The sequence below is a fragment of the Mustela erminea genome, chromosome 18 (assembly GCF_009829155.1).
Source record: "Mustela erminea isolate mMusErm1 chromosome 18, mMusErm1.Pri, whole genome shotgun sequence".
NCBI classification, from domain to species: Eukaryota; Metazoa; Chordata; class Mammalia; order Carnivora; family Mustelidae; genus Mustela; species Mustela erminea.
In genome coordinates, this window is record NC_045631.1 from 55,083,227 (window position 1) to 55,098,301 (window position 15,075).

A 15,075-nucleotide genomic window follows, 5' to 3' on the forward strand; every position below is an offset into this window, starting at 1 on the left:
CAGTTTTTTGTTCCTGTGCTGTAATTGTCCTAATTAGATATACATATTTTGATGAAGGTTTTTCCAAAATAAAAATTGTAATCGAATCTTGCTTGACATTCTTTACACCCACTCGCTCTAATCCAAACTTCCTCTGCAGTGGGACCTGGAAGTGATACACATGCTTTAGGTTTTCGCATGCGCCTCCTCCGGGCCACCGCAGGCTGGAAGGGAGGCTGCCACAGGGCAGGTTCCTTTTGCCTCGGGGGTTTTCAAGGGCCCCATCAGGGTGGGGGAGCCTTCCCACTATGCGCTGGCTGTGGGACTTGCAAAACCTCCCTGGGACTGGGGAGGTCCAGGAGCCTCAGGCACCCGTGTGCCGTTTCTCTGCCTACACTTCTGCTCCCTGGGGCCCCCTCACCCCCATAAAGTGAGGCCCCCTCACTAGCCCCAAGGTCAAAGACAGACTCCTGCCGTCCTCTTTGCCTATGAATAATCATGGTTCCTGCCATTTCTGTGTCTACTGTGGGCCAGGCACTGTGCACTATATGCCTTACCCCAATCCGCCTGACAGCCCTCAGAGGGGATTGCACGGAGGAAGAAATCAAGACTTGGAGAAGGTTAATTCTCTCGCTCAAGGTCACACGGCAGTAAGAGGAAGTGTTGCCATCACGAGTGCTCAGTCTTAGCCAGATTGCTGAGAGGCCACAGCCACCTTCCTGGGAGGGCCCCAGGGGAGCTGCGGCAATCAGGGGACTCCTCTGGGTGGGGGACCCCCCACAATTCATCTCATTTCTGCACCTCAGCTCCTGGAGCACCCTGGAGCCGCTGCAGTGCAGCCTGTCTTCCTGAGTCTCTCTGGGACCTGGAGCCTGGGGCCAGGTGTGTCCCAAGATGTCAGCTCTCAGCCTGGCTGGGAGGCTGTGGACATGGACTGACTCCTGGAGTGCTGGACTCCAGAGAGACCCCAACAGCAAAACAACCAGAACGGACGATTCAAGTTAAAAATTGTGCTGCCTCTGGAGCTGTTACCCTGGGCTCCAAACCCGGGGGTCACTCTGGGCTGTGAAACCCTGGGTTAGGACCCCAGTTCTGTTTTGCAGGGGGCGGCGCCCAGCTAGCTGCCGCCAGCAGGGGGCGCTCGAGGGAGGGAGAGGCTCTGTTTTTTCCTCTCTGCTCCTTGCTCCTCTCAAGGTCACCCTGGCCACTGAGCTGGCTGGGGTCACTGGCAGGTTCCAGTTTGCAGTCCTCTCTCTCTGCACCGCTGGAAACCAACCTCTGGTCTAACCAGCCAGTGCCTGTCCCCATGCCACAGAGCTCTGGTTCCCAGCTCCAGGGGGACTCACCTCCAAGCTCCTAAATTCTAATGATCCTGACGTCTTGCCTCGTTCCCCCAGCGCGAGGGATGGTGGCTGCCCCCTGCTAAAGTGATGGGTGTGGTTTCTGATTTTTTACTACGTCACAGCCCACGTGGTGTCCAGATTTAAACTGGGAAAGGTCCACTGAGAGCTGGGGCGGGCACACCTGCTTGCGAGCTTTGGAGCCTGGGGACTCATGGAGCATGGTGAGAAGTCCCAGCACGGAGCTGGGCACCCCACGCCCCTGTCTGGTTCCCAGAGCACGCTGCCTTTGTGACTGGCTGGAAGAACAGAGGAGCACATGAATGAACAAGCAGACCAATCCGTGTGGGACAGAAGAGGGATCAACATGGGGCAGGTGGGCCAGTCCATTCCAGACTCAGCGACAGAGCACCCCCCCACCCCCAGTTCTTATGGAGCCTAGCACAGTAATCAGAGTAATTAATGTTAGCGATTGGCTCCAAAATCTTAGTGGTCTCACACAATAAAGGCACATTTTCCAGTCACACAGAATTAACTGTGGATGTTGATGATCAGTTAGCACTTTTGAGAGACTGTCCTCTAGGGGAAGACTCTGGGGCCTAGGTCCCTTCCTTCTCTCTCTCTCTCTCTTTTTTTTTCCCCCCCAAAGATTTTATTTATTTATTTAACAGACAGAGATCACAAGTAGGCAGAGAGAGAGGGGGAAGCAGCTCCCCGCCCAGCAGAGGGCCCGATCCCAGGACCCTGGGATCATGACCTGAGCCGGAGGCAGAGGCTTAACCCACTGAGCCACCCAGGCGCTCCAGGTTCCTTCCTTCTTGAGGCTCAGATGTCCCCAGGACATCCTGGAGGTCCTTTCTTGGATTCTTTGCATCCAGCTGGCAGAGGAAACAAGAAAGCATGGAAATCTTACACGCACCAGCCACCCTGGCCCAGAAGTGACAGGCAGCACTTCCATTCATACTCCATTGATGAGAACCAGCCGTGTGGCCCCACGCAGATGCACGAGGGGCTGGGACGCGTGGTGCCTGGCCCAGACAGCTATGTTCTAGCAAGGGCTCTACACCGTGGAGGCACACATCTTTACAGGTCAGCTAGCCATTTCTGCCACCCCGAGTCTCCGTGCTGAGTTTATGCTGTGATATCAGTAACATGCTAGACATAGATCCTGCTTTTGAGGAACATAAACTAGAGAAAGTGCACAGACACAAAGCGATGAAACATGGCGTGTGCACCCTCTTTAACAGGCAAGCCGCACACAACCTCCAAATGCTGGACAATGGGTATGAGAAGAAGCAGAAAAGCTGCATGTCTGTGGTCCCAGGCTTCAGACTGATCGATGAGACAAAGTTCGTGCCAGGGAAACAGAGAGAGACCAGTCTGAGAGACAGAGGGGACCCGCCGATGTCTGCAGGACGAGTCAAGGTTCGTGAATGACTGGACTAGCCTTTGTGGTTGCCCCGATATCCCTTCCTATTTTCATCTCAGTAGGTGATCCTAACAGGGTCCTTAAAAGATCCTGTTATTTCTAGAAGAATGCTGCCTCCATCCGGAAATTGCAATAGACCCTTCTTTTGCTAAGAAAACCTGAGGCGGCTCTCCTGCAGGTCGGCTGCAGACGTGTGGCCAGCATCCTTTTCCTGAGAACTCATTCTCCCTCCCCTGGTATCCTGAGTCTTCTCCAGCATAGGGCAGGGGTAGGTCCACACTCCAATCATCATAGCCCATCTCTGGGCCAACAGTGATCGCTGGAAGGAGATCCAAGTTGGACCAATAAAAATCCTTCCTTAGAATCAATTCAAAGATACTGGCCTGATGGTGATGGGGAGCAGAATACCTTTTCCCACTGAGGTGGATGAGCTTGGAGAATATTAATTTGCACCACTTGGAGCCCCGTTTGTCCACGCATAGAAAGATCCTTTTCAAGAATGAGGCTAAGCAGAAGATGAGAGGCGGGAGGACCAAGAGCTTTGAGTCCTCAATCTCGTTCCCAAAGACCAGGCTTCTTCCGTTTCGGAATCCCTTGCAGCTCTTGGACCAATACAACCCCTGTTTGCATACGCCGGTCACGTTGAGTTTCTGCGTCCTACAAACAGAGGAGTCCTGCTGAATACACCGGCTTCCCAGCACCACACCCATCCCACCCCACCGGCACACCTCTAGTTTCCTACAGAAAAATGGCTTTTCGACAGAATTGGCTGTGCGGCTCTTCCTAAAAGTTATTTACAAGCCTAATCCCAGGCTAACGGATCCAGACTCTCAGGGGATGGGCCCAGGAATCGGCTAGTGGTTCTGAGGCCCACATGGTGTGGACTTTGCAGCGTGGGACCACTGTGTCCCCTTGGCTTGTTCCTGGGGTCAAGCCCCTCTGGAGAATTTTGCTCTGACTTAGTATGAGGCTCCAGGAAGGGCTTTAGAGGGCATGAAAACCAGGTCGGCGAGGGCTCTCAAGCTTTTCTACCTCTGATGTGCTTCTCAGAGATCAGGGTGCTTGACCAGAGAAAGAAAGAATCCACGAGGGACATGCTAATTGTCTTCCACAGTGTGAAAGCTGTCATGCCGAAGGAGAACAGATTGACTTTGCAGTGCTCCAGAGGGCAGGCCTTCGACCAAGGGCAGCGTGGTGCCAGATTTTAGCTAAACAAAGGAAAGAACTTTCCAGCAATTAAAGCTGCCCCGCAGCGGAAGGGCCGCCCCAGAAGGTAGTGAGCTGCCCGTCTCGGCAGCGTGCATGCATCAGTAACTCACCATATGTCATTTGCTGTGGCCAAGCTTCTTACATCGGGCAGAAGGTTGGATGAGCTGTCCTCTCCTTGCCAGGACTGTATAATTCGAGAACGTGGTCTGGGGACTGTTCAGGCCATGCGTATAGGAGGGGCTGAGCGGCCAGAAGGGGAGAGATGAGCCCACGGTTGCTGGGGAGACTGGTGTGAGAAAACCAACTCATGACGGACCAGTGAGGGGCTGCCGAGAAACCAGTTCATTCCAGCGTGGTCTCTTCCCCAAAGCGGGAGATTTTCCACTTTATGTACCATGGTTTTATTTTACTATATTGGCATGACGGTGAATTACTTTAATATAGGGGGAAAAATCCCAGATATTTCCATGTTGAAAAGGAAATAAAAATAATAAACTGACCGACACCTACTGGGCACAAATGTAGGGAGTGAGAAGCAGCAGGTGCTGTGGACAAAGCGGGCTTTCACACCAGCAGAACAGAGTCCAGAGGTCCAGAATGCCACACTCCTCCTGTCTCTCTCTCTCTCGTGGTCCTGCCCCCTTGAGCCTAAATGTCAGAGTGACCAGGATTACTTGAGTCATGTCTACCCAGGGCTTCTCAAGCGCAGTCATGCCCAGGCCTCTAGAAACTTCTCTCTGCATATGCTACTTAGTTTCTGTACCTGGGAGAAAGGCAAGGGCCATATGCCGTATCAGCAAGTAGCATAGGGAAGGAGAGAGGAGCGGAGATGCTTGGAAAACAGACATTGGACTCTAATCAGAAGCAGGAGAGGACAATACCGGGAATGTGTAAGGCCACACGGGCTGCTCGGGAGAATGCAGACACGTGGGAGGGCCGGGACACGGCCTGCGGAGGCCAATATATCGCTCAGAATGCTCTCACCTGCGAGTGACAGAGACTGGACTCGGCTGGCTAGAGGGTGGTTCGTGGGCTCTTGTGGCTAGGAGGATGCTGGCATAGCTCACGGAACGCGCGGAGAGACTGCAGGAACCAGGGCGTGGGGCCCCATATGCTGGTCCTGTTCGCACCGATGTCTTCATCCCCACCCGGGCTCTATCTCCTCGCCTACCTGCCACCCGCTCCGATTTGCACATTTGCTCGTCTTGGTGGCCGACTGTCTGTCTCCCACACGGTGCTGAGGACGGCCACCAGACACCCCCCTGCCGACCTTCGCAGCTCCCCACTGCAGCATCTGAGCAAGAGACAGACTGACTCCAAGGAAGGATGCTGTCCCTGCTCTCCTGCCTTCTTTGGCAGAGGGGATGGGGTCCCGTGATTGGTCAGCGGGGGTGGGGCTCAGCGGGATTCTTGATGCTGGAGCAGGAGGTCCCAAGATCCAGCCCCTAGGGACAGCTGGGTGGCTCAGTCGGTTAAGCAGCTGCCTTCGGCTCAGGTCATGATCCCAGGGTCCTGGGATTGAGTCCCAAATCAGGCTCCTTACTCAGTGGGGAGCCTGATTCTCCCTCTGCCCACTCTGCCTGCTGCTCCCCCTGCTTGTGCTCTCTCTCTGACAAATGAATAAATGAAATCTTCAAAAAAAAGAAGAAAGAAAGAAAGAAAGAAAGATCGATCGATCAGCTCTTATCCGCACAGGTGCACACACTGACACCCATCTGTGCACGCTTTCACACACTTACACACTCACAGTCTCACAGAGACACATACACACAACATCACTGACCCACACTCACACCCTTCTACCCACAGTCCCTTCGAAGGCCCAGATCATGGTCACCAAACTGCCTCCAGCACCGGCCTTTCTGGGAGCACCCCAGGTCCCATGGGAGCGGCTGTGGGGGATGGACCAAGGAGCTACCTGAATGGACACTCCTGCTGGGAAGGTCTCAGTGCGGTCACTCCACTCCCCTGCAGACTGCATCACCTTATCCTGGCCTTCCCCCGTGTCCAGGCTCCAGAAGAAGTGTCCCTTCCCAGGGAAGGAAAGAAGAGGAGAGAGAAACTGCTCCAGCAGTCGGGCGGGCAGCGTCCTGTGATGAGCAGGACCAGAGTGGTGTCAGCGTCACTCCGGCAGCCTCCAGATCCCGGGACTGGCTCTGCAGGGCAGGGGCCCTCCCCAGCTGTGGCACAGGCACATCCCACCTCCCCCTAACCCAACTCCTCGCCCCCAGCCCCCCCCCCCCGCCGACCTCGCCAGCTCCCCAGGCAGACTTCCACGCCTTTGCCCCCTGCTCACCTCCCGAAACATCCTTCCTCTCGTGCACTCATTTCCCCAGACATTTTCTAAATCGCCTCTCCCGGAAGCCCCTGCAAACAGTGGGCCTCGACCCCACCCCCGCAGCACACCCTCATCTGCCCCTTGTTCCCTGGCCGGCCTCAAGGTCACTGCCCGCCCAGCTAGACCCAGATCCCCGGGGCCACAGACTGTGTGCGGTGGGCGTTGCAGCCCAGGACGGACTCAGAGACAGGACCTCAGGATCTGAGGACAACGTGCTTGGATCATACTGTAGAGGCCAATTATGGGAACCGTTCCCTCGTCTCCCCCACCCCGGGAACATGTCAGCTCTTGGTTTCCATCCAAAACCAACACTCCTCCCAGAGGCCACCCCTTCCCTGTTAGTTGATATTTGTGGGTAATAAGCCAAGCACATCAAAGCCCGAGGTGAAATGCCTCTTAAAATACTCTCTCCAACAAGTCAATCCATCCAGGCAGTCTGGGCTCTGCTGGCAGCCAGGCGAGTGTGGGCAGAGCTGTAGGAGGGGGAGGGAGGGGTGCCCACGGGCTCCCTGGGACACGGAGGGAGCAGGCAGGGGTGGGAATGCCGTCAGGAAAAGTGGAGATGGAGTGCCACGCTCAGACTCCAACTGCAGCCAGGGATGAAGCAGGTCATTTGAAAGGCTGCCTCTGGGGTGGGGGAGATGGCTGAGCAGTGCAGCTGCTTCCCCATCCAAGTGGGGAGGGGGGACGAGTCAAGGTCACTGGAAATCAGCAAAGCCTCGTGCAGGGATGGTGCCCGGGAAACGGGAGGAGCCTGGCTGGACAGGGGCTCCCAGGATGTCCTGGGATGGGCGATCTGAGGCTATCCTGGCAGTCCTAGCCAGGGCTCGTTAGGTCATCAGGCCCAGCCCCCTGCCTCTCAGTGGACCACCTCACTAAACCCATCCTCCAAGTCTCCAGACACTGCTCCACAGCACGGGGCATCAGCTTCCCATCCTTGGAGCCTCTGCTACCTGGACCTTCCCATCAACCGCCTCCCATTCGGGCTGGGGCAGCTAGGCGCCAGGATCTGGGTCTTCATCTCTTTTCCGAAGACAAGGTTCTTGGCTGAGCCAGCAACATCAGAGTCTCTGTCTCAGTCACAGACTGTGCTGGGGGTCCCCCTCTGATTCTTCAGATCTCCCCCCTGCCCCCCAAAGGCAGGAAGGCCAGGGTTCCTCAGTTTCCTTTATTCTAGCCAGGGTGCCCTGAAGTGTCTGGTAGCAGCTCGAGTGCGTTGAGCTGGGAAGGCCTCCTCTCCCCCCAAGCTCTGTGCATCCCTCCAAGATGGTTTGGAAGCTGCTCCTTCCCTCCCCCAGAGTGGACTCATCGACGCGGGAAAGGACTAACCAGATTCCAGCCCGTCTGGAAGTAGGCACTCAGTGAGAAGTGCGGCGCTCATGGACGAATGAATAAACACCCAGTGCTGAAGGAGAACCCCTTCCTGCTCATCTCCTATGTTCTCTTTCTGTCCCCACACAGAGTTTAGATCTCCTCTCCCTGGCCCACCTGCTCAGGTGCCGCATTCTATCTGTTCATTTCCCCTCTCCAGAATAGGTCCCTGCTGCTCTGGGGAACGTGTTCCAGAGCTCCGACTGTCTTCTTTCCCACAAATCCAGGCTGGGAAGTGGCAGAGATGAAGAACAGTGGAGAGACATGCTAATCTTCCTCTACCTCTCCTGGAGCTCCCCACCAGCACCCCAAGCTGGACAGAAGAGAGCCTCTGGCTTGCCTTGCAATCTCCCCCTGTCACTCCCCACCCAGGACTGCCCCCCATCCAGAACCCCAGACTCCTGCCCTGAGGGTCTCCACCCCCATTTCCACCATCCTCGCTGAGGCTAAGACCTGGCTGCAGTGAGAGGCGTGGTAGAAGAGGAAAGACCCTTCCCCAAATTGTCACACTCAGCCCCAGCCCCAGCCCCAGGTACAGTGTTGAAGCTGGAGAATTTTGCCCTTGGCCCCTCTCGGCCAAGCCTCCTTTGCAGGGGAGGCAAGAGGAACACAAGGAGAAGGGACTCCCCCTCCCTAAAAGCCCCATGCTGCATTTGGTGTCCCAGAACAGCCTCCCATTCTGCAGACCTCTCTCCCTGCTACTGCTGCCCTGCCTCCCACTTGGAAACCTGTTCCAGGTTCACCCTGGAAAGGAGCTGATGAGTAAGTCACACTTACTCACCAATAACCTGATACTTGCCCTCCCCACCCCCCAGGAGAAGGGGCAGATGCTTTCCACCCTGGAAAGGTCAATGGCTTCCATCGCCCTATCAAGTCTGGCTGGTCCTGGCTGCTGGAGCACTGGAAAGACAAGTCCTCTGAGCCACCTCTGGGCTCAGTAGGAATGAGTGTTGTGATTGACTAGTGATGTCTGCCACAGACCTGGAAGGAGAAAGCGGTAGCAGGTTGGCTTGGTATTTGACACTCTGTATTTAATTCAAAAGAACTTCAGTGGAATTTCAGATGCATGGAAAGTGGGCCCTTGTGGGTGCTGTTCTCATTACATCCATGGAGTAAACAAAGCCTGGCTTGGACAGTTCTGGCTGCTTCCGCTGCTTCTCCTACTCTCCACTTCGGCGGCTCATCTGAAATGAGAGGAGTCCACAGGAGCATGCTGGAAAGATGGACGACATGGGGCCACGCAAAGCTGAGCTTCCCCTGGGCCAGAAAAGTGGGCGGCCATGGAGGAAAGAAGCATGAGTGTTCCAGTCTCCTTCAAGGTGAATCAGGGACCTCCTTCCCAGATGTGACCGTGCTCTGCTATCCCAGTGGAGCTTTTAAAAAACACAGATGCCTCCGCCCCATCCCCAAAGATGCTGACCTCATTGTCCTGGGACACAGCTTGGGTTTAGGGGTGTCTATAAAACTCCCCAGGAGAGCCTACACAGTCAAGATCAAGGCCACCAAGCTGAAAGGAACCGAGGCCAGGGCTTCTCATTCAGATCACCTGGGATTTGTTAAAGTGAAATCTTTGATTACACCTGCTGTGGGGTCCAAGCATCAGTATCTCCAAGAGGCTCTCAGGTGGTGCTGAAGCTGCTGGTCCCAGGACCACACTTTGAGTGCAAGGATTTAGGCCAGTGGTTCCCAAAGTGTGGTCAGCACAATATCACCTGGGATTCTGTTAGAGATCCAACTAATCTGTTCTATCCTAGACCTACTGAATCAGAAATTTTGGGCATGGGGCCCGGGGCACGGGGCACACCTGACTATAGGAACCAGTGATCTCTGATAAGGGCCAGTCCCCTGGCTCCAGGACGTACCTGTCCCCTGGTCTGCAGGATTCCTGCAGAGGAGTCTGCTAGGACGCAGCTCCCCTCCTGGTCCAGCCAGGTGAGTGTCTGGGGGTGAGCACAAGTGTGGAGAACCTAATGAGTCTATATGTCAACTTCTGGCAGGGAATAAATGCACACAATAAATGCACAAAAGTCTAGTTTTCAGACCCCAAGGGAGAAGGAGGGGGATGGGGCAGAAACACGTGAAACACACCAGAAATGCAGAAATGAGTTTCAATTCCGAACTAAAAGTACACATTATTTATCATTATCTAGAAGGAGATTGGGAGAAGGCCATTAGCAAGTATTTTCTGGCTGAGGCTGTTTTCAGTAGCATGAACAGAGAGCCAGAAGGGTCGTTGCCCTACATTTCCTCTTGCTGCAATAAAGCCATAGTGCAGAAGGCCCTGCACCATTTCCTTCCACCAGAAATGATCCCCCATTACCTGGCAACTAGTGGGAAGGGCATCAGGGCTCAGGGGGTGCCAGCTTCCTGGAGGCAAGGGCCATCGCCATTTCCCAAGGGAATAACTAAAAATCTGCAGGGCCATTCAAGATAGAAAACCTCCCGGGGCAGGGGTCTTGGGAGGCGTGGTGCAGATACATTGCTGGTATTTTTCCAGAGAAACTCGGCATCCTGGATGTACCCAGTCAGCTCTAGGGGTTTGGGCTTGGCAGGGAAGGGAAGGGGCCTCCCAGGTAACTGGCCGTGTCTGTCTCCGCCTACCCGCTTCCTGGGATGAAGAGAGGCTTTGCAGAAGGATGCGGGCAAGTTGCCTTGGACCCCGGGGTGGCCAGGCCGATCTGAATTGAACTGACCTTGGAAAGCAGGCGAAGGACCCAGAGGGAAGGTGGCCAGTTTTAAGTACCGAAGAGTAAGTCTGAAATGTCACAGGGCAATGCTGAGAGAGGAGAGAAAGGGAAGAGGGGCTGATTCTACCTCCAAAGGAGCCCAGAAATCCAGGGACAGTCCATCTGGGGGGAGAGAGGGTCTACAGTCCCCTACAGGCTCTAGGTGGGATGCCAGTGACTGAAGCCACCCATTGCTGGGCCCACCAAGCTGAAGGTCAGAAGTCAGCGCTGTGTCCCCACCAGAGAATACAGTAGTGGGTTTTGAGTAGGAACTTTTGGTCAGACAAACGTGGGTTCAAATCAGACTCTCCCGTTTATCAGCTGTGCGTTTTTGGACACGTCACAACACCACGCCACGCCTCGTCATTGATCTGCAGAGTGGCAGAAATAGCTACCTTCCACACGGGGTTTGTAAAGCATTTAGTGGGGTTCCTGGCACAGAGTGGGCACCTAATAATCGAGGTTCAGCTATGAGCAAGTCCCCCCCAGTCCAAGAGGGGCTCTCCCTCTCAGCCCCGGCTCCACGTTTCCTGTAGGAGGGGCCTCGTCCTTTAGGAGTCAGTGTGGAGGGCTTGAGGGTGGGGAGGGGGAGGGGAGAGGAGAACCAGGCTAGGAGGAAGGAGAAAGGGCAGAGCCGGGAGAGCGGGCAGCAGCCCCCAGGCCCCGGGAAGGCTAGGAACAGCCCCCCAAGGTCATGCCTCCAGACGTGAGTCTCAGCCCACTGCTGGCCACCACCCTTTCCTCCCTCCCTCCTTGCAAAAGTGTAAATGACAAAGCAGCCCCTGGGTCCTGAGCGGCAAGGAAGGGCAGCCTGGGCTGGGTTCTCACAGATTTGCGGGGCAGGGAGGCCATCTGCTGTGAGAGAGCCCTGGGCCTGCCTTTCAGGGGCTCTGGGGATGCAGGAAGAATGAGGCAGGGGCCCTGCCCCTGTGTGCCATCTCGGGGAGCTGTCGTGAATAGGCACGTCCCATCTTTATAGGAACCAGGAACATCCCAACTACCGGAGCTGAGGTGACCCGGAATGACCCCCATCCCAGCCTCCCTCTGTGCTCAACATGGCGTCTGACAAAGGGGCTACTCCTGGGTCCCCTGGGTTTATGCCTTCCTATTGCCTCGTTTGTCCATAAACCCCATTACGCGTTAATAGCCCGAGTGAGCCTCTCGGCCTGAACCCCTCAAGAACCTCTTGTGGGGGGCGCCTGGGTGGCTCAGTGGGTTAAGCCTCTGCCTTCGGCTCAGGTCATGATCCCAGGGTCCTGGGATCAAGTCCCGCATCAGGCTCTCTGCTCAGCGCGGAGCCTGCTTCCCCCTCTCTCTCTGCCTGCCTCTCTGCCTACTTGTGATCTCTGTCTGTCAAATAAACAAATAAAATCTTAAAAAAAAAAAAAAAAGAACCTCTTGTGGGCTGCAGGTCAGTTCCTTAAAACACGAGGATGAAGACAAAATGAAAACCATCAACAAAGACTGGAGAGTTGAAGGCAACAAGTGAACTCAGCAAATGGACCACTTGGCGTCCTGATGGGGTGAGTGGGATTCGGAGGGGTCAGGCTGCCCCTCTCCTCAGGTCCCTCCTGAGCCCCAGTTTGGCTCTGGGATGCCCCGGATAGAGCCAGGAGCTGGTCAGCCTTGCCCAGCAGCCTTGCAGGGGTGGTGGGGGGGGTACTCTAGTCCAGGCGCACCCCCACAGCCCACAGTCCCCAGTCGGACCTTAACCGTGACTTCCCAGCAACCTCTTCATTCCGGCCACAGACCGCACCCCTTCAGGTCACTGAAGAAGCTCAGAGAAGACCCCGGGGGTGGGGCTGGGGGTGGGGCGGGGGGTGGGGGTGGGGAGGCTTTGCAGAGTGGAGAGGGCAAGGAAGGGACTCAGGAGCAGCCCATGGGTCCTGACTCTGTTCCCTCCCGCCCCCCACGCCTCTGATCAGCCAAGCGACCGCAGCAGCAACGGCCCATCACGGGCTCTGCCAGCCCCCTTGGGCGGGGTAACAGTCATTGTTCTTTTTAAAACAGCACTTTGGTACCGACTACTATTCTTTACTATTAGTCCTGAGGGTCTCCAACTCCGGCCAGCTGGTGTCCCTCCTCATTGGTAAATTATTAAACACTAATAATTCACTTTCCTGAGCTCCAACTTCAAGGGGCAGGAGAATGCAAAGGTCTTAGAAATGCCTAACGTATAATACACCAGAAGACCCCGTCCTCCCCGCTCTGTGACTGGGTTCCTGTTCCAACCTCTCCACTGGACTTGCTTTTCCCGAGGGTGGAGGGACCTGCCTTCCTCGCCCCATAGACCTTGTTCAGCTTCTCTTACTGGGGTGGATGCTGTCAGCTCTCTTCATATTCTCTCCTTTGTGGTTAATTTCATGTGTCAACTTGACCGTGCTAAGGGATGCCCAGACAGATGGTGAAGCTTTATTTCTGGGTGTGTCCGCCAGGGTGTCTCTGGAAGAGACTGAGCATCTGGTTCCGCAGACTGGGTGAGGAGATCCGCCCGCGCCAGCGTGGGAGGCCCCACCCGGTCCGGGGAACAAAGAGGGGGAGAAGGGCGGTGAGCTCCTTCTCTCTTCTGGAGCAGGGACGTTCGTCGTCTCCTGCCCTTGGCCATTGGCGCTCCCGGTTCCAGACCTTCGGACCAGGACTGAACTACACCACCAGGGTCCCTGGGTCCCCAGCTTGCCGGTGACAGACTGTGGGACCCCACATCCCCCATCATCACAGAACCAAAGTCCCATGAATCTCCTCACACGGATACACGAGTATCATGACCTCTGTTTCTCTGGAGAACCCTAATCCGTCCTTCTGTCCCGTTTCTGGTCACAGAACCCCTCTGGCTGCTCCTTCCTAATTACCTTTTCAAAAAAGTTGTTGTTTATCAAGATGTCATTTAAATATCATCAAAGTCTCCAGGTGACTCTCTTGGCCTAGACCCTTCCCCTGAGCTCCAGATGTGTCCAGGTCCTCTCGTCAAGCTGGCTTCTCTTCTACACCCCCTACCTGAGTGGGTGCTACCATCGCCCACCCAGGGCCCAAGCCAGGTATCACCAAGTCATGGCTTGCCGTGCTTAAAAGGCCTGAAATCCAAGCCCAGTGCTGTCCCTCCAGGGCCCGAGGCCACTAGCATCACTCTGAGCTTCCTGTGTGCCTCCACTGGTCCTTCCTGTGTGCACTCCTGGCCACCCGGCCCAACCCCCAAGGGGCCACGGACGGTGGCTAAGACACATCTGATCCACTTAAAATCCTTTGGTGGCCCCCACAGACCTGGGATAATGCCATCCCCCTGGGATAATGAACTTCCCAGGGGGGCTTCACAAGGCTCTGTGCCCAGGTGCTTTGCTGACATTCCGTGGGACCTTTAAATGCAATGGTGGGCAGGTGGTCCCAGCCCAGACCCCTGGTGAGAAAAAGAAAGTCTCGGGGAGGCCTCAGGGGAGCCACAGGTTCCCCTGTCTGCTTCCTAACATCCCAACTGGTCAGTCTTTTCCCAAAATGAATGAACTGAGCTCAGGTTTGGGCTTTGACAGCTCCAAGCTTCAGAGACAAACAGAACCGGCCTCTGAGACCAACGCCTCCCAGGACTTCCCTTACTGTGTCTGGATGTTTAGACAAATGGGCAGCTTACCTTCTCATTTTATCAGTTGTCTTGAGAGAGACAGAGGGAGAGAGAGAGAGAGAGAGAGACAGCAGCTGGCTTTGCATCTCCAATGGGTTAAAAAAAAAAAAAAGGCAATTCCCTCTATTTACAAAATAGGATTACAGTTTTGCAGAATCCTGCTGGGGCCTGGGGGAAACTTTGAAAACACATTCATTTTGTTTCATCCTTATCAGAGCTGCCTGCTCTCCCTTCCCCCACACTGGCTGCCCCCGGGGGGGTGGCGGGGAGCCGTGGATCTTTCCCTGACCCTTGGGAGCTGCTGCTGACTTTCCATGGCCTCCTAGACAGCCGGCCAGGGGGCCCATCTCCTTGGTCCCCAAAATGTCCCTCTGGAGAGACAGCAGCATCAGCCTGTGCAGGAGGGCAGGACTGCAACCTCTACCCTGCAAAGAACCCATCGCCCTCCCAGACCGTTTTTCTGCACCAGACGGGGAAACAAGCCAAAGGAAAGCAAGGATGAGGGACTCGAGCTGTCGTGGACGGTGCTCGGGCTTTTCTAGTGACAAACGTGTTGGGCAAATTGCTGCTTTACTGTGGAACAACTAATCTTGATGCAAAGCCTTTCCTCCCTGCACCAGAGGGGGGAGAAACCATAGTAAACAGGAGGGGGGGGAATCAATTCCTGATGCACTTTGTTCATTGAATGGGAGACTCTCAATCCAAGTCTGTCCTTTCCCGTCTTCTATTAACTTTGCCGATTTCCCACCTCCCGGTCTCTCTTGTGAGGGGCCGGCTCGGCTTGGCTCTGCGTGGCCAGGTGGGATTGGGGTTTGGAAGGTGAGCAGGAGGAGGCAGACAGCCCCTCTGTCTCAGCCGTGACCTCTTAACTCTGTTTATGGGGGGAAGAGGGGGGCGGGTCCAAGCTGGCCGAAAGAAATCACAGCACCTGTTTCCACCGCCTTATTTTACACATTAGGAAAATGCATTTCAGAGAGGTTGAGGCCTGAGCAAGGTCATCATTTTATGGGGCGGCCGAGCCAGGCTATAAAGGAGCTAAATGAGTAGGGAGGCCGGGTGACCCCACAGGTCCC